The 26,199-nt window shown below is 37.3% G+C and overlaps 1 protein-coding gene and 1 long non-coding RNA gene across 9 annotated transcripts in view; one reads left to right on the top strand and one right to left on the bottom strand.

Moving 5' to 3' along the window:
- Window positions 1–26,199, top strand: part of SPON1 (spondin 1) — a 330,516-nt gene that overhangs the window by 261,449 nt on the left and 42,868 nt on the right. The window lies entirely within an intron of this gene.
- The window catches only part of LOC308195236, a 303,868-nt gene continuing 288,397 nt past the window's right edge, over window positions 10,729–26,199 (bottom strand). For all 4 annotated transcript variants that reach the window (XR_013951363.1, XR_013951364.1, XR_013951365.1 and 1 more), the window contains one exon: window positions 10,729–25,205. This is a non-coding gene — a long non-coding RNA (uncharacterized lncRNA). The remainder of the gene's footprint in view (window positions 25,206–26,199) is intronic.

Here is a 26,199-nt window from a genome sequence, read left to right as displayed (position 1 = left end):
AAAGTTATGTTTCCAGTAAAGATAATGAGAAAAATAGGAGGAAGGGCATTGAGCTAAGATTCTTTCTGCCTTTGTACCCCCACCCATCCCGTCCTAATTAAGCAAACTTCTGGAAGATTTGCTGTGCTAAAGAATCATTTGGAAATGGAGTAAAGATGTCTGGAGGTGTTTTTTTAAGCTTGTAACATCCCATTTGGTATGTTTGCGCTCCAAGTAAAGCCTGAGCTGGAGCCTAGTTTTGGTCCTTAATTTGCTTCCAGCTCAAATGGTTGACATACCAGCTTAGGTCTCCAGGCACTCAGGGACCTCCTGACCTAGAGGAACTAATCTGCCCCCTAACTACAGCCAATTCATCCCGTATGAAGCTGAGAAGAAGCAGAGGAGAGCTTTATTTATTACACATTTGTAACATAGTTCTGGGAGGGCTGCACAGGAAAGAAATGCTGTGCCCATCCCAGAAATAAAGAACACTGAATTGCATTTTGTAGCAACCTGCCTCACTGCTGAGTAAACAGACTAGAGGGCGAATGACCCTTTCTTGAAGACAGGAGAAAAAAAATTCTGGTTAAGAAAAAATTTCTGCTGAGTTGGCTTAACTTTTTTTTTCCTTTTTATTTTTTTTTTCCCTCCCCCTTGGATTTCCAGGTCCTATATTATGTGATATAAAATGACCTCATGCTGGGCCAGTTTCAGTGCATAGACAAAATTGCCTCAGGGAAGCATTGTGTCTAGTATAATTTATATTCATTTTTAGACAATTGTGCTATAGTAAATAATTTCACCGTACCTAGTCAATGTAGTTCTCACCTGAAGAGTGCTTGTGCTAACCGAAACCTTAAAGAAGCTATTGGAGAAGGCTTAAAGAAGGCTTAAAGAAAGGCTTAAAGAAGGCTTAAAGAAGCCTTTGGAGAAAGATTCACTGCTCAAGGTTTCTGTTTTCCTTGTGTAAGTCTTAATCGTATCTCTTGGTAGTGAAATCCTTCTGCATGTGCTCTGAAAGCAGCCTTTGTGAAGCCCGAAATACTTTTTTGCTTCAGTGCACGTTGTGAGAAAATTTCAGTGGAAACTTTAGATGGACTTCAGCCTGAAGTGTGATAAAAGGGAGTTTAGAAATAAAATGCCCTACTCAGGAACAAAAGCTTCTGAAGCTGTAAATATCAGAAATACAGATAAGAAAACTTGTCTTATAAGATAGCTAAGGCATAGAAATAATTCATTCTCGTGATTCATAATAGATCAGAGTAGATATATGGCTATGGTATAGTAGTTTTCACATGCATTGGTAGTATTCAGCTTTACGAGTTTGCTGCCCATCAGCTACGATAGGTCTTTTAAAAAAAAAGGCCATAAAATAGAGTTGTATTCTGAAATATGGGCTTGTGGAGTTCTGGACTCATTCTCATTCAGTGATTTCTGGATTTAGTGTGTGTTAACTGTAAATAAAAGGCCTTTTTATTATTTTTTTTTCTGTTTTACTTTCTCCATTTTCTATGCCTGCAATTTACATGCAGTCTTACATGTCTTCAGCACTAATATTCTCCTGTACGAATGAGACTATCCCTGACACTGATGTAAGGTCATTTTTTCTAAATTATGGTCTCAGTTTTACTGATTTAACCCCCTTGTTGGTTTGGCTACACTCAGTATCTGACAAGAACTTTGTAAACGTTCCTCTTAATACGAAACAGGTCTACAAAAGACTGCTCACATCACTTTAAATGAAATAACAGAAATGATGAGTGAAATGCCTTCTTAATTCTTCAATCAGAAAACTTGTCTCGTATGCACCACAGGGACCCAGACCCACTGAGTGAAGCTGTGTAGTGTTTACAGTGTGGTTTTTGAGAGCAGAAGCATATACAATTGAAATTATGTTTCAAGGGGACCTGTCATAGTGTTTCTAGCATATGGAATAGCCTTCACTTAGTGAACAATTTGAAACTACTGGCTATTTCATCCCATTAAACATCCAGATGTCCTACAGGTTTATGTTCTTATTTACGAAGGAGGGAAGCAATTACAATTGTGGGATAAGGTATAGAAATGGAAATGAGGTAAATATTTGCTGCCAGCATGCTGACTCTTTGCTATTTGTGGTTAGATGGCAGTGCAAATATTTGTGAGTTATGATGTAGGGAGATTTGCTTTCTAAGAAATTTTTAGGTTTGTCTATTAAACTATCATAATGATCTATTTGGACATAAAATCTTGTTTCCATATAGAGTATACAAATAATGTGTTTAAAGTGCAAAAAAGCTATACAAGAACACTGCAACATGTGGCCTCTAGATAAATGACAAATCTGTTGTTAGGGTGATGGGTATCTCAGGAGACCAGGATGAAACATAAAACACCCTGGGCAGGACAAGTTCCAGCTGGAATTCAGCCAGGACAACATTGCTGCAAAATGGTGCATCACCAGATGGGAGACAATGGCTATGTGAGAAACAAGTTTTGTATTCTCAAATTCCTAAGTCATCACCCCAGCTTTACAACTAGTGCCTGTGGCAGCATCTCAGAGAAGATATCAGTGACTGAGAAGCCGCCAGTGATACATTATTCTGTTTTGTAAAAGTGATCTTGCCATTTAAACATAAAGATGGAAAAGCTGGATTGCCTAAGAGACACATGAAGTCCCCAGCTTGGCTGGCCATCCTCTGAGAATGAATTTAGTGGGAGAAGGACAGTGGGAATCAAATGTTAGGACTGACAAGTCTTCACCTTTCACGTGCAAAAAACTCCTGCAATATAATTTAATTAATGTAGTAAATGTTTTTGAATGCGTTTTAAATTTAGATCTAGAAATGTCAGTAAGTTGGATCTGGATAGAGAGCAGTTTCTGGAGTCAAAATTCTGCTGCTGTTTTTTTCAATGCTCAGTAGTGCAAAAAGCTTAGAGCTTTTTGGCATGTGGAGTATAACAGAAGGTTTGATGCAAGCAAGTACTGAATACATGGAATAAATACAGCTGAAATAATCTACCAGTGGAGTAGGAGGCTCTAATTCCACATCTGCTGTTCCTATTTCACCAGAATAAGGCCTTCACAGCAGAGTTTCTACCATGTCAAATAACTTGACTATACAAAGCAACATTTGATATTCATTCAGAGACTGTGACCAGAAAGGAACAAAACCATTTTCCAGTTTGATATGTTTACGCAGCCCAGAGTATTACCAACAACACAATTTATGTATACATTTTTTGAAATATGAATAATCTCATCCTAAATATTTAAAGTCCCAAAGAACTGCCAGATTGGAATAAGTAGTTTTTGTATTTAATAGCCTTCCTGATAGAAATTTGCATCTTAATTCAGAGTTGGATTTCTCCCCCTACAGTCTTCAGACATTGGATTTTCTTAGGACTGTATTTATCAGATGATATAAGCAACATTCCTGGACTTTTTTGCATGCCCACAGCCCCACTATCTGCATGATTTGGAAATATTAAACCGATCACTTCCATTTCTGAGGAAACTGCTCCATTTGTCAGGATATGTAATGTGTTGGAAGCTATCTCCATCAGTCTCCTACTGCAGTGCTGCTCCTCCCATTGTACTAGATGGAAACTCTGGTGACTCCAGAGGCTTTGTGCTGGGGTATCTTGGAGGGAGCATGCCAGTGCTTTCATAGACACAGGAATCACCTCTGCCAGAAAGGTTTTTTTTTTGTTTGTTTGTTTTCTATGTATCATTGTCTTGTCATGAACCCAAACGTGCCCAAACATATCTCACTGAAGCTGTACAGAAAGCAGACGACTCCTGCCAATCTCAGGTGTGCTCCTGTGTTGGTGGCAAGGGCTTACAGTGTTTAGTACCTCCTGAGATGTCACTTTCTCAAATCTCTTGCTTGTGGGGCCAGGGGTACCAAAGCTGACAGCATGCAGGTGAAGGGGTGTGTTGCTGGTGGCCTGCAACTGCTGGGAAGTTCAGGGCTCAGCAGTAAACCCTGCCAGAGAAGAAAGTACGTCTTGGCTGCTGCTGGATCCCAGCCCTTCCCGAGATGCCCTAGGAGGCTAAAGGGAGAAGCCAGGGTGCTGCAGAGACTGCGGGCGGCCTCAGCTGTGCTGGTCTCTGGGCTGAGAGCGGGACAGCTGAGAGGAGGACCCCTGGCTTCTCCTCTGGGCTTTCTGGCCACAGCTACTTAGCACTCTTCTGTGATCTGAATTTCTTGGAGCATTGGGTCAGTCACAATATTATAATGAGAATAAAACACTGTTATCAAGTTTAAAAGATGATTTTTAATTCCAGAAAGAAATAATTTTCTGTTCTTTCCACTTCTCTTTGAAAAGTTATATTTCTCAAAGAAGGGAAATTTGAATTCCTGTAGGCATCATGTATATACAAGGAAGAATGTTAGTAAGAACATAAAACATGAAACATGAAACCTACCTAATGTTTTAGTTTTAATTGCATAAAAACAAGCATTAAACCAAAACCAAACCAACCAACCAAAAAGGCATACTTTTTAGTTCCTATCAGTTAAATCTCTTCAGCTAGAAATGCCCAGTGCACTTTTGCTGCCTGGTAAATAAAGTACATAAGCTAACACAATTGGCTTTTGAGAGTGATATCAACTTAGGGCATTCTAGCAAGGAAAAATAGTTTTTTTTTTTTTTTTTTTTCCCCTTACCAGTGAGAGGGCAGCAGCCTTGATTTAAACTATAAATTTTCTGTGCAAAAGTGCAGGATTTTTAGAAAAAACATATACAGGACTTGGTGTACCTAGAAAATAGAAAATCATGTAATAAATTGTTTTTAGGTTTCTCAGATATACCACTGGACACATATAAGATATGTTACAAGTAGCACAGAAAGCAAGCTGGTCGTTTTGCTCACTTGCTCTATACTAGAAGAGTCTTTACCACGTTTCTGCAGAAGTACTTTACTGTGGCATCAGTTATGCCAGAAATTCTGACTCGCTGGAACTCAGCTATTTCATGCTCAAGTGATTCTTGGAACAGCAGGAAGATTTTCATAAATACATGATGGGACAGATGTTGCACTGATATCTGCTCAGTGGAAGCAGATTCCCAGTTTGGCTCCCCACCTCTGCCTGTTTCAGATAACTGCAGTGAAAGCGAGTGGCAGTGACGTGATGTTGCAGCTGGTACTACCGCACACCGGGGATCTTTATCTCCTGCTACATTTTTTTAATACTATGAACTGAAAATGAAAACAGGGGTGCACTGTCTGCAACAGTTTAAAAGCAGTCCATATTTCTCGGTTACTACTGTGTTTCATAAAGAAATATGGCAGTGGTTCATGGCAAATCCTATTATCAGAATAATAATGTGATACAGTCTGTTTGGTTGTGCTTAAGTACCGATAAATAAACATACGCTTTGTATTCCCTCTGCTTCTCCACCCCTGCTATGAGGTTCAGCATTCAGGGCACTCCTACGGCCAGCTTTATATGTTAGAAGGCTGAACAAGTTTACATGAAGTTAAATGTGAGTGTAAAAAAATAACAACAGGGTAGACTTATGGGAAGAGAAGACTGAAAATAAGAAATCTGTTAATAAAAGAAAATACTTGTGCGGAAAATGTAACAGGTTTCATAACCATTTTGACTTTGTTGAACAAGTTTTTCCACGCAACTTAGAGCAAGGTCGAGCCTGACTTCTGCACAGAGAAGCAGGATGGGGAGGAACACGCTTTCCCCCTGGTATTTGAAGGCCACACGCGGCTTCAGTGGTGTTATTTTGAAGGGGTGGTCTCTCCTTTAGAGCAGCGTCCTCCCTGATCCCTAGGGCCATGTCTGAGAACCAGAGGAGACAGTGAAGTTCAGCCACAAGTGTGTGCCTGCCACACCTAGATCAAGCCGCAAGGTTAAGGATCCCTCAATCTTTGGAAGCAGCAAATGATGTTTTCCTTCTAACTATGTGGTAAGCCTTGGGATTTTTGTTCTCCTTTCTTTGCTTCTGTTTGACAAGGGAAACTGATCCCTAACCAAGGCATGTAAGCACGGGTGTTCATTTGGGTCTTAATCTTACTTTCTTCTCTTGACAGAAACACCCATCTCTTTTTGAGCTGCTCTTTCTGCAAACACAGCAGCTTTTCTTTCTTCCTCTCCTTCCATCCTTTTTTTCTTCCTTCCTTCTTTCTCTTTTCTCCTCTCCCTCTTTTGAAGAGAAAAAAGAAGCAAAAGTGCCTTTACAGAATTAAAAACACTTGGGGTAGTAAAACAGCATTCAAAAGGAAAGTTTGGAGCATGTAGCTCCTCATTCTTAGCCCTTTAATGACTGGATGAAGAAAAGAACTCATGTTCTAAAACCTTGCCATGTTGTTGGCTGGGCATCTCTCTGTGAAACTTGAACACAGGTCTTCATGTCAGACAACATTGTTTTATTTGGGAGATTATAGTCACTGCAGGGACTGAGGCATTAATTGATCTTGGTCTGGTGTCGCCTGTTTGCTTAGAAGTTACTTTCAAGCTTTCAAGTTACTTTCAAATGGTTACTTGTTTGGAAGTTACCCTCAAGCAAATTAATGTGGGTTGTGAAAAAAGACATACCTCCTCTGGGGAAGATTTATTATTTGCAAAATTTTCAAATAAAATTGGGTCAAATGTCAACTTCCTGGGTAATTCTCTACAGTTCATAATCAAAATTTAGATTTAGGTTATTTCCGGCTTAATCAGGAGATGTCTTAGAACTTGCATTTTTTCAGTACACAAGAAGTAAGTGGGTTACATCCTTATCCCGACAGGACAGTAAATATGCATGACTCCAGCCTGAGTAGATTCTGAGACACGATCTCCTTTGTTTGCCATTTTTGTGTACTACTGCGAGTGTGATGTTTTACAGTTAAATTTCATTGCCCTGGCTAAAGTTATTGCTGCTGTCAGTAGTCTACCTGACCCCCTGCTATTGGAAATAGCGAGACATAAAGATGTATTTGCCCAACCTTGAGTTCCAGTGTGCAAATAATATGCTTGCTTAAAATGCATATGAATATGGGCTTGTGGTAAGTTTTCAAATTATAATTTGGGCATCTGAGAAGGTATATATTGCACCCTGCTCACAGGTTTACACTCTCTAAGAAGTAAATAAAAGTTAGGCCAAACAGGAACGTGAAATTTAGCAATTTGCATTCTGAAGGCTCATATTTGCATAGTCCAGAATTATTTCTCTAAAGACTTATTGTACGCAAAATGTGTCACAAGTTGAATAGTATGGCAACACTGGTGAAAAATAAAATCCTGTTTTTGCTGATGTCAGTGGCAACCACAGAATGTGTCTGGTCTATTAAATAGATTTAAACTTCTTGAATCACAGAAATAATGTTTGATGAGAAAAGGACAGAATTAAGGAACGTGGGGTCATGAAGGGTTATATTTTGTTCTTTTAAAAGGCTAAATTGAAGCAATTTAATAGTGTTAATTTACAAAAAATGCAAACAATTTTATTCAGTGAAGTTAAAGGAGAATCTCCCAATGAAAATACTGAAAACATGTTTTCTGAATGTGGTTAATATCTTCCTGGTGCTAGCAGAAATGACAGACAGCTCTAGGTGTTACTTAGAATGTATTTTCAGATAGACCTATTTTCCCCAGCTCATGCAGTGTTTATTGTTAATCCATCCATGTGTTTTTCTTTTGTGTAATTCTGTAAGTGTTGACGGATACATAGATATGCTGAAGACATTAGTGTGCCTATCTACATGAGGCCTTAATACAGCAAAAATTATGTTTCTCTTCATATGAAATTTCAAAATATTTTCCTAAAAGAAGGCAGAGGTTTTATTGCTCTTGGCTATGAATTTATGACCGTCAGAAATTTCTCTTTTTCTTTCCAAATGCACTGGAAAAAGCCAAAGCATTAGAAACCACTTTATGAGCTTTTACCAAACTTTTGTTATCAGCTGTTATCCATTTTATAAGCTTTTAGCTGGTATATTCCTGAATAATGACTATAGTTATTTTGTTATGCAAGCATTAGACTAAACCTGTTGATTTTCCTCTTAAAATCACACTGTTATTAAGTAACAAAACTAGGTACTAATAAAACTGAATGTTCAGTTTTAAAACAGTAAAACAAAATAATAGACAGTATTGGGGAGCCCAGGAAGAGATGACAGCAATCAAGATCTGTCTTCATTAATAATTAATGCTATATAAATGGTCCCTGAGAAAAAAAAGCAGTTGCCGAAATGGAGAATTACTGGGCTGCTGAAAAAATATATTTTCTTCATATCTTTTTGGGCTCATTTTCATGCATTAGTCTGCAGGTACATTCATTCAGTTGGTGAACATTTTACTTTAAAATTCTGAAATCGATGAACTGTTTATTAAAGTCATTCTAACTGGCAGTATAATTATAAAAAGGATTATTGTCTCTTCATTTACTTTTCTTGAGTGATTAGTTTGTGATGCTATAACTCATTTATGAGAATGACTTAAATTTATAATGGTTTAATTAAAATTGGATTGGGAAGCAAATGGGAAAATTTACATTCAGTGTATACAGTAGTGTCAAACACATTTGATGGCAGTTGTCTTTTTATTAGCTTAGGATAATTAATTGGGTATTTATGTACTAATATTACCTAATTAACTCAGCAGTGAGGTAATTAATTTAGTTAACAGTTGTCCAAGAAAAAAAAATGTATAGTAGTATAGCCAACTGCTTTCACTTTAGCTTATTCTTGGTTACATTACTTTTTCAAATAAGTATTACTTTAAAAAAAAATAAAATAGAATTCCAAGATCAGAGACCATATTTAATTAGGAGGGCATTCTTTGCATTTTACCCATGGAAAAACTGGTACAGTGTAAATCCTGCAGAGAGAGAGTGGAGCAATTGGATGATCTACACTGTCAAAGATGCTGTTAGGTAAGCTTTCCCATCCATTAACAACAATGGTAGTTATTTCTTGGCTTTTAAATCAAAAATCCCTACTCATAAAACATGCCTTATTCAACATTATTGAATAGCTGATGTGTGTTAGATTCAGGAGTAAATGTTGGACACTGAGCAGAAATATAACTTAAAGTAAAAATGGATCAAGTTTTGCTCTCATTGATGTTTATGCAAAACCTTGAGTGGCCTGCCTGGGTCTGTCTTTGGTTCCTCCTGATACACTTGCAGCCTTCAAGTATTTTAACCTCATCCACTCCACCAGCTACATAAGTTTTTTTCATTATATAGTTATCCCCCTTTAATTCCTTCCTCCATAAAGTTGTACTGTCTCCCCTTGAATGCATATAAACATTTAGCAGGTCCTGTGGCATCCTGTAACACTATCTGTATGTGTCTCGTGTCCTTCATCTGACACATCACTTCTTACTGTCAGTTTTGAACCTGAATGCAATGACCTTTGTTTTATGCCTCCCAATTCTTAGAAAATATGATTTCCATCCACTAAGCAGAGGTAAAGGCCTTAGTATATGACAGCTGCACTAATCTGCTCCCATGAAACTATAGGCCTATGTTTCCTGCAAGTGTTGCAGGATGGTGCTTTGTGGCTGGGGTTTTCCCAGTTTACTTGCTTCTATTTAAAGAACATCAGTGTATTTTCCTCTGTTAACAAACATGTCTAAATTCAGCAGGTCATTTTGTCCTTAAACAGTTATGTTGTTTCAATGTTTACTTCCATTAGCCAAGTAAGTAGGCATGATGGGATGTAAAAATGGAGTGATTTGGAAAAGAAGTGTACTAAAATGCCTGTATATGTAAAATAACAAATGATTTTGAAATCTGAAAAGTGATCCTGTGAAAAGGATACTGGCATCCTCGACTCCCAAGGATATCTGTTCTGTTTAGGGGAAGGGAGAAATATCCAGTTCAATGGCTTATTGGCTTTACAGTCAGGTCAAAAACCTGCTGGTTGCCCACTTAGACCTAAGTAGCTCCTTACAGAATCCTTACCGAGGCTTTACAAGATTATTTTTTTTATGTCCTTTCTACTTCCTAACATTCAGTTAACATTCAGTTCCTGTACGTATGTGTTTCATAGCTCATTCTTGAACATTTGACTTAGCTTTGAGTATATGAATGAGCCTTTCTTTCTTCCTTTCTGTCTGTCTGTCTGTCTAAAAGTACCTCTCACCCTCACCTCCACAGTTTTAAACGTTTATATGACCTCTCAGAAACTCCTTCCTCACAGATTTTTTTTGGCAATTTATTCTGGTGAATGATGCACAGCAGAGACCATCTCATTCTTTGCAATTGTTTTAAATATCATCCTGTAAACAAACCATGTGCTAATATTTATCTTTCGTAGTTTATCATTATCAAAATACATTCTCTCCTGCTTTTAATTTGTAGCTAGCTAGTCCCAAGTAAGATGAATGTTGTAATAATTCATGCACCATCATGTATCAATGCCTAATTAAAAAATTGATGACTTAACTTCATCAATGTTTCCGTCATTCCCTGAAATGTCCTCTTAGTTTTTGTCATAACTTAACCAAGAAGTTCTTTGGTTGATTCATAACCCTACTCCTAATTTGAAAGGAGTACAAGTGAGAAAGTTACAATTCCAATTTATTTATAAAGGATGGAGATATTGTTTCAGAGTGGCAAGCATATTACCTGGATTTTCTAGCTTGAGCTGTCTTGATATTCCTCTGCATACCAGATTTGAGAAATAGTTACTATCTCAAGTATTTTCACAGTAAGGAGTAAAAGACAGGAATCAAATAATTCCTTGACCTTTTTGTAAAGAGGTTTGATACATGAAATGGCCTAAGCCTCCCATTTAAAGCCTAGTTTTCCATTTCCGGATACCTTACATTTTTTATAAACTTTTTCTTCCTCTCCTACCCCTTCTCTCTCTCTCTCCTTCCTTCTCTTTGTTTTGTTTCGTTGTGTGTTGAAGCCAAGAATAGTATTTGGCTACATAATGTAGTGACAAATCCTGTGATGTCCCTTCTTCTACTTGTTGTTTACCTGATTACACAGGTTCATCTTCATGGCTTATCTTACTTGATTAGCCAAAATTTCCTAAGTCATTCCCAAAATTAGTTTTCTGATCCCGTTCCTTTTATTATATATTTTGTATGCTTTGTATTTATAACCTATAAACTGAATATAGCTTATCAAATGATTTGTGCAGTGCAGTTGATCTGTTCTTAACTTCCTGCAACGTGTTGCCAGAGTTTGCATCACAGGATTTTTATTTTTTTATCATGGGTCCCTATATTTTTTGCCAAATCACTGCTAGTGGTATATGTCTGTGCTGAGGACACATGTTGTGGCACTCTCTAAATGTTGCTCCATAGTTGATGATTTCCTGTTATGTTTTGAAATCTCTGGGAAAAGGAGGAGATTGGCAGAAGAGAGCATGCTATCTGAGTAGGCTTTCTTCTATGTTCTTTCATGGCAGTGTATTCGAGAATACATAATTTTTGTTTATTAATTTTAATGTTAGCGTGATCAAAGACATTACCTATTATTTACGATTTTCTAAGGTACTTAGCATTACAGTATAAAGTATCTCGTATAAGTTTTTTTTATGAATTCCCTTATTATCTTGCAATTGGGAAAATACCAATATCCAGAGGTTATTGTATGTCATCCCCAATAAGTGGTAGCACCAGGCATGGGTGACATCTCAAAGCTTTTTTATTTTCCCAAAAATGTTTGAGAAGTTTCTTCACTGGTGAGGTCATGGAGTATTTGTGAAGAATACTATTCCTTAGAAATAAATTATCCAGTATCAGAAAAGCTAGAAAATACGAATGATCTAAAATTATTTTAGATATCTACCTACAAAATAATGGATGTATTCATGTGTAACCTTTAAATAATGCTTTCTGTCTATTTCCTTGCCTCCAACGCGTATCTAATCATGCCAGAGAAGCTTTGTTCTGCATCTCTTTCACAAAAGAGAACCTGAGCAGTCTCCTTCCTGACCCTGCTTGACAGCCACAGGACAAATGTGCAGAGTAGCATAGTTGTTGTGCTTTTTTTCAATCATTTGGTGTTTGGAGTGGGTTGGTGGTGGGTAGAGCAGGGGTTGTGTTTTTAAATAGCACTGGTTGGCACTTCCTTTAAATGCTTCCAGTAGCACTAGTATATGAACACAGTGACTAACAGTGCCTGACAATTTCATTTTTACTGCAGTTACTGCTCTGACAGGCCTTGACTTTATGCCAATTCAGTTGGAAAGAGGCTTTATATCCCTTTTGCCCCGCTGGCTTTCTGGATTCTCTATTATTTATTTTTTTCAAAGCACGTTTAATTCCCTCACAACTCTGATTTCTCTGGAGTAATGACCACAGTCACCCTTTTCCCCCTCTGCCCCATGACCACCTGTGCTTCCTGCTAAGTCATTAAGGCATATAGACACATTCTGATAAAACAGGAGAGAGGTAATTACAACACTTGATTACTCTTTTACCTCATGATTTTTTAAATAAATATATTTGTCCTTGGCTAGAACGGGAGCTGCAACTGCTGGGTACTTCTAAACATAAAGTGTAGGGTCAGCCTGTCCATTAATAGCCTCCACCCCAAGCATGACACACTGGCCTGTCCCAGGAACGTAGTATTTCTGTAGCTTTTCAGTCTCTTCAGACTGAAACCAGCAAGCTCAGTGAAAAGCTGGGGATGTTGGATGTTGAGCGTTACTGATTTACACATTTACCAATACCTGATGTGGCATCAATATAAAACGCAAAATTGTGTGAACTTGCATTCGTTGAAAGAAATAAACATTACCAAGAAAACAAAGGGAATGTCAAGGACCAAGGTCAAGGTTCTGCATAGATCATGTTATCTTCTTGTTTTCAAGTTTCGACCTATTAATATAAATATTCTTAATTGTATTATGAATTATTATTGTTACTGTATTAGAGGTTAAATAAACTCATTGAAGTTAGTCATGTCCTCAGAGCTCAGGAGTTCCAACTCATTGTAAGCCAAACAGGAAACTATAAAAATTGTAAATATTCACAAGTTGGGCTAAAATGAGCTGTTGATGTCAACTCATTTTTAAATAGTCAAATGTGCATAACACAAAACCTCATTGTCTTTTCTGTTCTACTTCCTGGGGATGCCAGTATTACCTTGGGATTGGGGAATGAATTATTCCTTCACTCTGATTGGTGCTCACAGCTCCAGGGTGATGGTGTACTGGGTATTAGAAAAATGATGCCACTGTTTCATGTTCTCTGACTTGATAGCTTAGAAAAACTCTGTGCTTGCCACTGTCAGTCTACAATGGACATGGAGTTCACTACCAAAAGAAAAGTTTATCAGAAGAAAGATCTTTTTTATCTCCTTATTTGTGTCTCATTGACACCTACTGACAGAACATTTGTGAGAAATTTATTTTCTCTGCAGGTAAATTGATAGCACAGTTGTTTTGTGTTTGTTTTTTTGTTGTTCACTTGCATCAATACTTCATTGTTAAGGAGTAGGTAAAGACTGAACATAAAATAGTAGTACAAAACAAAGGAGCCAACACACACACAGAAAAATTAAATAACTTCTGAGCTTTCATAGCTTCTTCTAAGTCAACAGAATTATTTACGTCAGAGGTATGTTTGTCAACACGAATCTTTTCTAGAGGATGTTTTTAAACTGCAGACAGAATCTACAACAGCTAATCTTAGCAGGAGTGGTTGACTGCAAAAACTTTTATTTTCCTTTGCCAACTCAATGTCTTCAGTAGAGTTCTCAGGTATTCTGTAGGGAAAGAATGGGGTTACCTTATCTAAGGCAACATTGCAAAGCCCTTTCAGGAAATGGGTGCATTTTGGAAAAAAAAAAAAGATCCATTTTGGAGTAAAAATGTTCGTTAACAATTGGTACTCTATAATCATTATGTTGAGCAATAACTTAAAAACTCACATCTGGCAGAAGGAATAGTGAATACAAATGATATGTTCATATTTAGGACATTTATTGGTATCACTCTAGTGAAATAGCTGGATGTGGCTTCGCATTTGCTGACTTTTTTTGAATTATCTACTTTCTAGCAGCAGTGATAAAAGAACATGAAAGCAAACTAATAGGAATCTTAACAGGTTATTTAACGTTTCTCAGAAATCCACTAGGTGTGATAACATATTTGAGGTGGTATACTCAATCCAAATGGCTAGCTTCTATTTTAGGATTTCCTGTCACTGGGGGGCAACTAGACCATGTATCTACTTAGCGCCTCAGTATTGTCAGTGGATTTTCATAGGGCATTCTCTGAAGGACAGATACAGTACTTTCATTTTTTTTATGGGCCCAAGTCAAATATAGATAATGTTCAATTATCTGGAGATTTGCAGATTTCCATAGTCTGAGCTAGGCTTTAAGCAGGTGTCTTGACTGTTTCCACTCTTTCTGTTAACAGCTGTTTACATACAAAAACTGCATCTGGATACGTAAAAACTGACTATGAATTTCATATATATATATATATATACACATTTATTTTTTTCCCTGATACTGCAGTTTTGCTCCAGTTTGGTTGTACATTTTCATGTTATTCTGTATCAGTACACAATTTACTTTATAGCTCTTGATATGGAAAGATAAGGCTTTTCTGAGCTGTATACATTTTACAGTTCAAGCACGGTTTTATGTGGAGCAATAAGAGAAATTTTACTGAAGTAAAATGAAAAATAACCAAACATTTTATTGACCTTGTCTCAAGTCAGTTCAGTTCTAGTTTCATTTTGATGATTTTTGTCTCATTAGAGGTGTGATTTATTAAGCGTAATTAATATTCTGCTTATAATTTTTATACAAGCACTTAATATATATTCAATTGAAATAAAAACTCTTAAGTAACTACTATAAAATACTACTGTAAAATAACATTACAGCTCAAAAACTCTGATTATAAAACAAAGTCTGTATCTTTTATTGATAAACATAAATGAATTGAAACAGCATTAACACACTTGTCCTGGAGTACACACAGTTCATATTGCATTCATAGAGCCACAAGGGGACAAATTGCTATAAAATTTACTTTAGTTGGCCAAAAATATTTGATCTCTAAGTTTTCTCCATGCAAATAAAAACAGGTAAGAGCCAACTGACATTAGTCATTCTTGGATCTTCTGGAATTAATTCCACTAAGAACCATTGTGGGCTTGAAGTTTTCCATGTTAAACATTCGCATGTTCTCCTGTGCAAACCTGTACCTGTAACTGGAAGAACAGTGAATTCTGGTTAAGGATAAATAACAAGAGAGTTACACTTGACTTATTTTTCCAGCCAGTTGTTTTATTTGGGGAGTTTGAAGAGACAGGGGGGCAAAGTTCATTCACAAATCTTCAATATACTGAAAATATTCTCAACACATAATGCAAGTTAAAATAGACTGTTTTGTGCAAGTTCCTTGATGCATCATTACTGAGACTAAGTGAAGATCTCTTTGTACTGTCAAGAAGTATAAAGAAATCTTATTATAACCATACTATAAGTAATAATAGTCAGGCTACTTGTGGTTTGCATTCGTTCCACATATCCATGTGTCATGGGAAAAAATAATTCAGAAATAGCAGAGTTAAGAAACATCAGAAGTACTATTTCCAACCATACATGAGGCAAAATATTACCTTCAATAGAGTGGCAATAGATTTTTTTGAATGAAATGTTTTACGTACCAAATGGAATCCTAAAGAAGTGCAAAAGGCTAACGGAAACATATTCTAGTTAATGTTTGACAATAACTGTAAATGAAATATTTAATTATGAACATAAATGTCTATAACCTCTTTTCAGCTGGGTTGATAGCACTTTTTCCATCTTTGACAAGAAAATTAATCGTGTTGCTGAAGTGTGAATTTAAAGCCTTTGAGTGTCCTCTGGTTTTCATCAGCACAAGTTTACTGACAAGTAGAAAGACAGCTATTCAACTTCTGAATACAATTACAATGAGATTTGGTAGACTTTTGCGAACTGTTTTTCATTCTTTCTTCCGATGTCAGTATACAGAAACAAGTCATCTACAGGATATGAAGGACAAGCACAGAGAGGGTCATGGGAGAATTACAGAATTGTTGAGGCTGGAAGGGTCTTCTGGAGATCAGCTAGTCCAATCTCCTGCTCAAAGCAGGGGCAACCAAAGTGGGCTGCTCAGGAATGTATTTATTCAGTAAGCTTTTGAGAGCCTCCAAAGAGCGAGAGACTATAACTGTGCAAGCTGTGCTAGTGATTGACCATTCACACGGGAAAAAATTAAAAAAAAAAAAAAGTTTAAATGGAATTCCCTGTATTTCTGGTATACCATTATATGAGATAAAAGTGAGCCTTGATCCATCTGCTCCTTGAAAATATAAAATATTGTGCTCATTTTGTTGTTGTTATAGGTAGAACATACTCCATATGTCAGTACACAATCCAAAAAAAAAAAAAAAAAGGTCAAAATCCCTAAAGCCCAACTACGATATCTATTCAGTGTTTCTGAGGTGAATTAATGAAATTTTTTGTTACTGAAAGACTTGAGAGATAAGGAATAACTGCAGGCAAAAACTGTCAAACTTGTTCACTTCTTGAAGTTGCTTGAAAAGCTCTGGCAACACTAGAATGGAAACAGCCATGTGGGGGTTTATGTAACAGTTGCCACATATTAACAAATAACATGGTGCCATCTACAGAACAGAAAAAAGGAAAATTCTCTCACATTGGTCAGCTTTTTTGCAAGGACTACCTAAAGTTTTGCTGTCACTTCTATTTATACATTTTCAAAAGTATTTTCTGTAAGTGTATTTCACCCCTGTGTAGGTACCTGTGAATGCACAGCATCTTCTTTTGGTGCTGTTGTTGTTGTTGAAAAAAAACCTTACTTCATCATGGCGTATCATTAATTCTGTAACAAACATTAAGGGACTATGATATAACAATCTATTATAACATAGCATAACAGTATAATAGATGCTGTAACAATCATTATGGGCGTTTTATTATGGGGAAGTGGCTAATGCATTTAAAACTAGCAATAACTGAATTTTGGTGTCACTGGCAGAAAAATTGCCAAGAAGTGAAGATGTTACTATAATAATCATAAAAAACAAGAACAAGAACAATCTCTTATAGGTAGAATAACATTTAAATCAACCTCAGGTCCTTCCTATTCTGCTGGAGGCAGTGGGTATTTTAGGGATTGTTCTGAATGTGCAGAGAAAGCGCATTCAAGACAATAATGGAAATAAATGTGGGTAAGGGGGCTTTAAGGGGTATTTGCTCTGTGGCACTCAGATCTGCCAGGGCTCAGGCTGGTGGCCCAAATGCCCCTCCACTGAGTTATAGTCAGATTATTTATGCAGTGTCACAGTGGCTACCAATGAATCCAGCATATTCTAATTCAGTATATGGTTGCTGGTTTATTTTTTTCCACTCTATTGTTTTTGTTATGTTTGGTTTTCTTTTTTCTTTTTTTTTGGGTGGGGTGGGGTGAGGGGTATTTTGTTTATACGCGTGGCTCATCACTGATGTATTTTAATGTTTGCTGTATCATCTGGGAAAAATGGAATATTAAAAACAATGTAAATCTGTTTGTAAATATGCTACTGAGTATAGCTTTTTGCCAAGGGAAAAGCATGCAAGATATTTTAATTGACAGTCTGGTTCAAGCACGTGCATCTTATTTGTGAATATCTCCAAATATGAACAGCATTCACGTCTACCCATTTACATTCACATCTTCACTGAATCTGTTTGCAACATTATATGTTAGTATATGCACAGATGATAGATAGAGTAAGCTTAGCAGTGAAAGCATGCTCATAAGCAAAGTATACAGCAATAATCAATGTTAATTTTCATCACCACTGTACAATCTAGTGACTCACAGCGCAAAGCAGCGAGGAGGCAAAAATGAATGGAGTTACATTACTTAGTGTATGACCAGGTGTGAAAGATGGAATTTGAAGTAAACAGTGGATTTACAAAAGGTCAAAGTAAGGCAATATCAAATAGGAGAGAGTTCAATTTTTTGCTCAGGCTGATAGAGATGTAAGCCGAGGTTTTTCTCCTTCTTCAGAGAGCAGAATGATTTTGTGTCAAATAAGGGAATTAAATATTTGAAGACTCAATAAAACACATCTATAAGCATTCTCACATTGTTAGACTCCATGAACACAACTCATTTTCTGTTCAGCATCCAACCTCCCCTGTCATAGCTTTCTGCCGTTCCCATGCATCCTGTCGTTGGTTACCAGGGGAAAAGACCAGCACCTCCTTTTCCACTTCTCCTCCTCAGGAAGTTGCAGAGAGCAACGAGGTCGCCTCTCGGCCTTCTCTTCTCCAGACTGGACAACACGAGTGTCCTCGGCCTCTCCGCATGGGGCATGCCTTTCTGCCCTTCTGCCAGCTTTGTTGCCCTCCTCTGCACACTTCTAAGAACCTTAACAAACTTTTTATGTTGTGGAGCCCAAAACTGTACATAATATTCAAGGGACCTGCCCAAAGAAAGGATTGGACTAGACAATCTTTAAAGGTCGCTTCAGACCCAAACTGTTGAATGATTCTGTGATTCATTCTGTGACCTTGCAACAACCCTTCTGGCAAAACTCCTGTTCTTGTCCTTTCTTCTACTAGCGTCTCTCCACATGGAGGGATTTAGATGTGCAAGGAGACAGAATTGGCACTTACTTTCCAGCCATACATGGTGTAGATAATAATCCTGGCACCCGCATCTCTTTTGCATCCTGTTTAAATTACACCATTGCCTGTGTTTTTGTCCATTTAAAATCCGAGTATCTAGTGGCTTAATAATGGCTGTTACTCCTTAAAATGCACTTAGAAATCCAGTTTAGGATGCTAATTTGCTTAAGGATGCAACAGAACTACTTTGTCTTCTTGATAAAAGCTCTTTCTGCATTTTCATCTCCTAATCAACAGTAATAGGCTATGGAAATATCAATATACAGTAGTGTTTTTAAGAGGGACATTCCTAAGTACTCACACATATTTTTGTAAAAAGCGTGAAGCTTTTAAGATGCTCTTGTAGCATCTCAAGTAGTTCAATCCATACAGTCAAACAAGTCAGACTCCCTCTGACATCTATGGGTGACCGAACTCAGAGTGGCCTAAAATAAACAAGTAGCATAAGATAGCCACATGAGCTCTTCATAGCTTTTCAGCAGCACATTATTTGCTTTTCCAGTAAACTGGAATACTTCTTTTTTTTTTTTTTTTTTTTCTCTTCTTCTTGGCTGTTTTGTGTTGGGGTTTTCGTTTGTAAATTTGTTTGTAAAAGTGGGGCAGTACTGGCTGTCTTCATCGCTCAGAAAACTGGCCAGGGTAATGGCAGATCCTTAAATTCAGGCACGGCTCCCAGCCCAGCAAGAAGCCTACGAATCCCCAGCCGGATTGTCTGGCCAGCTGCCGCAGCCAACAAGCAGCGCACACAGCAGGCAGCCTGGAAACCCAGAGCTGCAGCAGGGAGGATCAGCCTCATCGCAACTCCACGGCAGGGAGCCAGAAAAACCTAAAAGTCATGGCTTGAGCAAAAAGCAGAGCCCCCTTTAGGAATGTATTCAGGATACTCCTGGATTTGTGAGACCTTTAAGTATCCAGTCACGAGCAAATTAAATGAGGTCCCAGGCTCCTGAGCAGCTTGCTAGATGGGAAACCAAGCATATTTCCAGCAGAAAGCTGCTGAAACTTTGAGGAAATACATTAAACAAACATGGATTTCTCTAGTCTCTTTCTACCTCAGCAAATCATTATTTTCATCAATTGTTTCAGTGAAAAATTGTCATCTAGCTGTACTGATAATGGCCCTTGATTTATATAGTGGCTTACATATTTCAGAACAGGCTTCCTGCTCTGCAACAAATAGCATGTAAGAAGATATAACAGCTGCCCTTAACAAGAAGATAACATAATATATAGCATTAACATTGTGCTTTAATACATTGCCTTAATCAAAACGCCATCTCTTCCTTCCCCTCCTCTGTCTTTCTCCTTCTGTTTCTCTCCATGACTGTTGTCCTGGGATAAGAACTTGTTGCTTCCTGTGGCTTTAGATGAAATGGCAAAATCTTGTGTTTGTTGTGCAAATGTCTCATCCTTTCTGCCAGTCATAGTTTCTGGTATTTAGCAGCACAATAGCTGTTTTGATGGATTAGACAGACTGAAGATCCTTCTAGCCACATATCATACTGCTGACTGGTAATAGAAAGGAATGAGTGTGGGGACAACACAAGTGGAGATAGCGGCTTTGGGCACACTGTGGTCGGCATGCAGTGACCTTAGATGACTCTGAAAGAACAGGAGGAGTTTAAACAGATCGAGAAGGGCTTAAGTATCTACAAAGATGACTTCTGTGAAATGAAACTTGCTCGTATGTGTCTACTCCATGGTTCAGTGGTTGCAGTATAGTGCAGAGAAACCCAAACTAGCTTTTAACTAGCCTGGTTACAGCAACAAAGAGATCTGCACAAACAAATTTATCCCACAGAGAGAAACCATCACCTGTCTCTTCCTGTAAATCCTTTGGGCAATGAAGAAGGACAAGGAAAGGGAATTGGGAACGATCTCTGTTACCATACCTACAAAGCTATTAATTCCTGGATGGTTTCACTTACAGCAACCTTCATTCATTTCTGCCATACCAAGTATTATTGATTTCTGGTGCTGGAGCAGTGCCTTAAAGACCTGATCAGTGCCTCTAGGCATAAATGTGTTATATTTTATAGGCATGTAAGACAGAGATATTCCATGCCCTAGGCAGCTATCAATTCAAGGCAACAGGATGTTAAAAAATATGTGGGGAGGAAAGGGGAGTAGCAAGACAGTAAAAACTGCATGTGAACCAAGAAAAAAAGTAATACCGAACCAGGAAGATGAAGTTGCATGACTGTTTCTCCCATACCGTTTGTGTGAGAATTCATTAATGCTAATTACTAAATCACTATAGGTTAAAACAGTGGTTTTAGTGCTTATGGTGTGAAAGTATTCATTAAAAAAAGACTTGCTCGTTCTTGGAACAGGCATACAAGAGGGCACTGCAGACATACCAAATACCATCTTGTTAGTGAATCAACATTGGTGTGCTTTCATCGTGTTTTGTGATGTTAATTAGCTGAGACAAGGTAGCAGGCATAACATTTTTTATGTCTTTGAAAGTACCTAAAACAAAAAGCAATAAGTCACATTTTATTCTGCATCATCGCACATATTCAAAGCTGAAAGGGCTGCTGATACCACTGCTTGCAGTGAGGCTCCACAGATCAAGGTACTGAGATTTAGAAGGGTTAATTTCAGCTGTCAGTTTTGATAACCACTACAGGTCACTCCTTATACAAGCCTTCCAGGTCAAATCCACTTCCCCTGGAATTCTGTGTTTCAGTTTTCTTTGATCGGCAATAGAGAGAAATCTGCGGTCTGTAAACTTCTGTTCTCACTCTGCCATGGAGCACTGGGATACTGATTTTAATCTTTTCTTGTAATCTTCTCTCAGCTCAGTCAATAATACTGGCCTTCACTGGGAGCACTGGGAAAGTGCCTGAGCCTGGGCATCGTGATGGCGCAGCCCCAGATAGGTCAGGACTACCAGTGAGCTGGATCACTGGTGCCACTTTCCCCCTGAAGCAGACATTCCCCAGTCCCGGACCTTCGTCCCAGAAAAACGTTAACAAAGGAGATAAGATTCTATTTTTAAGCATCAGTTATCAGCCTTGTGCCTAGTTCAAATATGTCTTCTGTCTTCTATTTCATGCACAGATTATCTGTGGATTTAGGATATGTTGGAAACTAGATTAGGTCTTGCAGATTTTAAGTGTATATACACAAACTTCATCTTTATAGTTTATAGTAGCAAATTACTTTGATGCTCACTGAATTAATATATTAATTGAATTATTATTTTTATTCCTTTTGTATATATATTTTTAAATCAGAACACTGAATATAATTTACTCTTTTTCATTTTAAAGAACTCGTTCAAGGTTTATTTAAGGGGGTATTTTTGATTACTTTGCAATAAATCTTTGTGTTCCTTGTTCCCAGGGCAAAAGGAGCAATCACTTATTGAAGTTTCAGTTTCTAACAAAAGCTTATTAAGTTAAATAAGAGTGGCAAATACTTTAATGAACACATATATTCTACACTTATGTGAGGTACAGTAGAAAAGAGACTAGTAATTTTCCATTCATTATTGTGTAAAATAGCACCATTTATCTCTAATCAGAGGGTTTTAGAATCCAGTTTCTACAAACAAGAAAAGCACTGATTTACATTATAAGTGTTATGCTACAGAATTACGTATTTAAGCTATATTGTATTATTGGCTGAAAGCCTACAAGAAATTACAGCACTTCAATTGCAGGATGAAATATTATATTGAAAGGCTGCTTTTATATTTCATATAAAATAGAAGAATTATAATTAATGCTAACTTTTAAATACTATTAATGGCTAGCACTATATTATGTCAATAAATAGTGATTTGGTGCTTGTAAATTAATTTCTCAAGCTGTTGGTCAGATTAGTCGTTTATTAAGGCAATATGTTAAAAGTAATATATTTTACATTACTTTGCACAAGATTAACTGTAATTCAAGAATCATTTCTCCATTCATCAGAGAACATGAACTTTATGACAAGAACTTTGCTTGTGGATATGTGTATATAATGAATAAGTGAATAATTCTTAGCAGTTAATGATTCTTTGTTGTGCTGGGATCCTCACTTACAAAACAGCCCCAAAATGACAAGCATTTGATATATAAGCTCTTACTAAATTTTAGTTCTCGCAAATCCTACATACATCGATGAGAATAAGTCCTTTACTGCCATCAGATAAAGTAAGGATCACCCTCCAGGCAGATTTTGAAGAAGAAATGCATGGATAAGAAGATAAGACAGGAAAAAGCATTAATCAGATTCACGTTGATCAGTGGAGAGTGTTGAGAAGAGATTGTTCTGTAGACACCCAGACATCAGCTGCCTGCTGGTATAGATGGAAATAAGTATAATGAACATGGTAGGGGAATTTTGTTTAATAATAAGTCCTTAAATTATAATGTATTCCAGAAGAAATTATGCTTCAAAAATTCATAAGCAAATGATTATTTTTGCTTGAGCTATTTTAAGAAAGCTAGCTCCTGCTCCTAAAATGGAAAATCCCATCTTCCGGCAACACAAGCTAGTAACAGTCTTGGACTTTCTTCAATAACACCTCAATAACAACAACAGCCTGTGGTGATTTAAGACCTAGATTTTCCAGGACCAATTTCCTTGTAAAGTATTTCAATTTCATAGCCTGGAACAAAAGCCCAAGTTTTTGGAAAAACACACAAAAAACTAGGGGTTCTACAAACAAGATAGGGTCCTTGCTTCTCAAGAGACCCCAGCCCCCCCCCCCCCCCACCCCTTCATTCAAGGGGCCTTATGTTAAAATACAAACAAACATACGTTTCCAAATGGATATAGCAGACTGTTCCAAGTGATTCGTATCAGATGTCTCTTCTGGGAATTTCAATGTCTTCTGCAAGATCTGGAAGTTAAAGATAAAGCAGTAGACTTCTCCATCTTTGGCAGAAGCTGACAGCAGCTCCCACTTCAACTGGATCTGCAGTTGCAAGGCAGCAGATTGTTAGGTCTTTTTCTCAATTCTTCGCCAGCACAGCCCTTTCAGACTCATGGAAACCCTTAGGAATATGTTTCTCCTTGAGATAAACAGATCTACAATCTGCTTCCCATTTAAATATGTCTGAGAAGGTGTTAGTAGTAACCTTAACACTTCTTTGAATCTTTTTTCCATCTTCTATTTTTCTCCAAATGAATCAAGGCAAAATAGTTTTAGAAACTGCTTAGAATATCCAGAGAGACCTGTAACATCCTTGCAGTTCAAGAATCTGTAAGATTTCTCTTAATCATCATGATTGCAAATAAAACTACATTTCATGCATCTAGCCAGGTGGTCTTTGCACTGGGAATACATGAATGACCATCACATAGGATCTGCAAATTCTGGCCATCTAAAGACCTGGAAGCTGCAAACAGGCTGAATCATCCATTTTTATTTATTAAGCTTAGAGACAAAAATACTCCAGGTACTTTTCAAACATAGAGACAGATCCTGTCTTTGACTTTCTGTGATTGCTAACAAAATTCCATGATATTTTGTTGGCGAGTGTCTCACTTCACAGGACCAGGTAGTATGGTGCTCAGAATAAATCCTTGTGACTGGAATTCTGTGTTCACTGATATCTACACAAGGCTCTGTTTTCAACTTCAATGTGTGTTATGGCATAAGAAGTGTTGCACGTGGACATGAAAACTTGACAAATGTTCTTTTTTTTGTTATGTTTTTTCCCCCAGAATGTTAATGAAATAGAATGTCAAATTGTTTAAATTTATTTTCTTGATGATTTGCTTCAGGTAATTCATTCATAAGTCATTTCTTTACCCTAGAGATTTTTGGACACATCAGAGCTAATGTTGTGGTAAAGATAATGGCAAGCAGTAGTATGTAGAGGGTATAGATTCTGAAATATTGGTACTGTGCATTCATGAAGCCTTCTGTGGGCTGCAGAATGATGGAGCTTCTAAATAAATCTTCTCTTCTTTGCCTAGGTAAGCAAACAGATGAAAAAACAAAACACACAGAGCTAATGAATACTGTAGGAACTCCCTGCTCTAATACCAACAAAAGACCACAGCAGGAACAAATGCTGAACCTCTTGCTTTTAATAACAAATGTTACATTCTATCCTCAGAAATGCTTGTAAAGCTTTTGGTAGATAAATATTTGTATCTGAATGGAAGAGTTTAGTTCCAAAATTGAACTGACTACAAGTTTAACATTTATCTTTTTTTCTACTTTCACTCTACAGTTGAAGAATGGAAGTGTGCCCTTTGAAAGGCTCAGAAAGCCTTTAAAAACAGATTGTGGCTGCTCTGAGTGTGCCTACAGGGAGAGTAGGAGGGCACCTGCAGTTTGAGTATCTTCAGAAGAGGAAGGAGATGACTATTACGTCTGGTTAATGGGTGAAGAGAGGCACTTGTTGGTAATGCTTCTCTTGGGGTGGTCTCGCAGGGTTTACTGCTTCAGTTTCTTCTTGGACCTACTACCTTCAAAGTTCAGAGGTGCAGGAGAGCAAGGGTTGCAAACAGCTCCTGGAGAATGATCTCGGCCAAGTATTACATATTTTTCAACAAACAAACACATTTCTACTATTGGATAAACAAGACCCGGACTCAGAGTAGTGTTAAGGCCCCCAAGACAACAATTTGTTTCTATTTGCTCATTAGCCTAGCTTCCTTTTCCACCGTCCTTTCTGTTCTTGTGAAGATGATTGCTGCAAGGAACAGAAAATACCCTTCAGAAAGGTAAAGTTAACTAGAAAAAAATAGAAAAAAAATCGCACCTCACTATGTTAGCCTTGCACTGCAAGGCACTGTTGTTTTTTTGGCAAACACCAAATCAGAAGGAATTCTGAGCCACAGTTATTATTTTGGCTACTTTTCAGTACTGTATATCCTATACAAAAAAAATGTTACAATAATTTAGAATTTCTTGTGCTTCACTTAGCCAGATAAATACTGGACAGAAATGAAGAATTACTTGATCTGAAACCAGTGGAAATGTTTATCGTTTGTAGTTGTAATGTTTCAGTGTAATGACAGTGCATCAAATATTTTATAAGATTAAATAAATATTTTTAGTATCTGATGCTTCATGCTCGTGTCAGAGAAACAACATACTCAGCATTCCCAGGACATTTTTATTAGGAAATATTGGTTAAAATCAGCTTAGCAGATCATGGATAAACTTGTTGTACCTTCCAGAGTCATAAATGTTTTCTTGCTTCACATTTCCATTCCAAAGAGTACGTTTCTGCAACAGATTGTGATGTTTTTGTTTTTACTGAATGTAATTTCTCCCTGGAGAAATACTAACTAGCTTACCTATACACTCAGTATTGCCCCAGATACAGCATACATGTGTTACTGCAGACTAGAAATTACATACACGTATCAGAAGTGAAAAATGGACCTTCTACTAAGAGCAAATCTCTTGTCTTTAATTTTGATGAGCATTGGATTCATAATTTGTCTCTGCAGCTGAAACAGAAATCCTGTAAAACAGTCTCTTGGGCTTTTGGAAGAGAGACAGAAATAACCTTATCTTTGCACTGCCCCTGCTGGTCTTTTTAGCAGGAATCTCCCAAGAATGCTGAGCTAGAACATACTTCAACTAAATGACACCCTTAATCATCATGCTAGAATGTGGAAGATTTGGGAAGTGTAGCGATATTTTCATCAGAATGTTATTGTAGGAGATTCTTCTGG

This window comes from Anser brachyrhynchus, assembly GCF_964034855.1.
Source record: "Anser brachyrhynchus genome assembly, chromosome: 5".
Classification (NCBI taxonomy): domain Eukaryota; kingdom Metazoa; phylum Chordata; class Aves; order Anseriformes; family Anatidae; genus Anser; species Anser brachyrhynchus.
The sequence above is the reverse complement of the archived record's forward strand: the minus strand, read 5'-3'. Positions and strand labels throughout refer to the sequence as shown.